The sequence below is a fragment of the Panicum virgatum genome, chromosome 5K (genome assembly GCF_016808335.1).
Source record: "Panicum virgatum strain AP13 chromosome 5K, P.virgatum_v5, whole genome shotgun sequence".
Taxonomy (NCBI): Eukaryota; Viridiplantae; Streptophyta; class Magnoliopsida; order Poales; family Poaceae; genus Panicum; species Panicum virgatum.
Genome location: NC_053140.1, coordinates 24,083,789 through 24,084,743, shown reverse-complemented (window position 1 = coordinate 24,084,743; position 955 = coordinate 24,083,789). Strand labels below are relative to the sequence as shown.

The window sequence follows — 955 nt, the reverse complement described above, 5'->3', positions numbered from 1 at the left end:
TAATCCTCGAACTTCTTGAGGAGGAGATCAATTTTCATAGCGAGCATGTCGGTCTCCTTGATGGAGTGCTTACCTCGCTGCCGTGGTTGGAGACGATCATTGTCCAACCTTGGTTGGACACCATTTTCTCGATTAATGCTGTAGCTCATTCAGTGGTCAGCGAGAAGAAAGCTTCACCCGCAGCGGCATCCACATGATCACGGGAAGTTTGAGTTAACCCATTGTAGAAGTTCTGGAGAATAAGCCAATTGTCCATCCCATGGTGTGGACACGCAAGGATGTACTCCTGAAGTCTCTCCCAAGCTTCAGGAATTAAGTCATTTGATACATGTTGGAAGCTCGAAATTCTTCCACGAAGAGCATTGGTCTTGCCCGTCGGGAATATCTTCGCGAGGAACACCTTGGCACATTTGTCTCAGGTGTCCACAATGGTCTTGTTAGCATAGAACCGCTGCTTCGCTCTCCCCAGAAGAGAGAACGGAAACAGACGGAGCCAGATCGCATCCTGAGATACTCCCTTGACAACAAAAGTACTGCAGAGCTCCAAGAACTGTTGGAGATGAGCACTGGCATCCTCATTGGTCTTGCCACAAAACTTATATAACAGGTTGAGAGTTAGAGAGCACCACACAACAATTACATCTAGTAGTTGTAGGGAATTTTCTACTTCACTTGTTCCCTGTTTGCTCTTGCATCTTTACCATGGCAGGTTCAGGGAATGAAGACGAGGATGATGGAGGACCGCTTACACCTCGTACCAAGGGCATCACGCAGCATTTTGAGAAGCAAGTGAGGGAGCACACCAATGGGATTGATAATGTTTAGCAGGCGATAAATGAGAAGATTGGGCAAATGGAGGCCGCGCAGATTGCCAACAACACCAAGCTTGCAGGGTTGGAGACAACGGTTGGTCGTGTGGACAAGAGTCTCGCTGCTCTTCTGAGGCGCTTTGATG

At 48.2% G+C, this 955-nt stretch overlaps 1 non-coding gene across 1 annotated transcript; it reads left to right on the top strand.

The window, feature by feature from the left end:
- The first annotated feature begins 254 nt into the window (after window positions 1-254).
- Window positions 255-361, top strand: LOC120710855. The gene has a single exon (XR_005690032.1). It is a non-coding gene; the product is annotated as a small nucleolar RNA R71 (small nucleolar RNA).
- The last annotated feature ends 594 nt before the right edge of the window (window positions 362-955 follow it).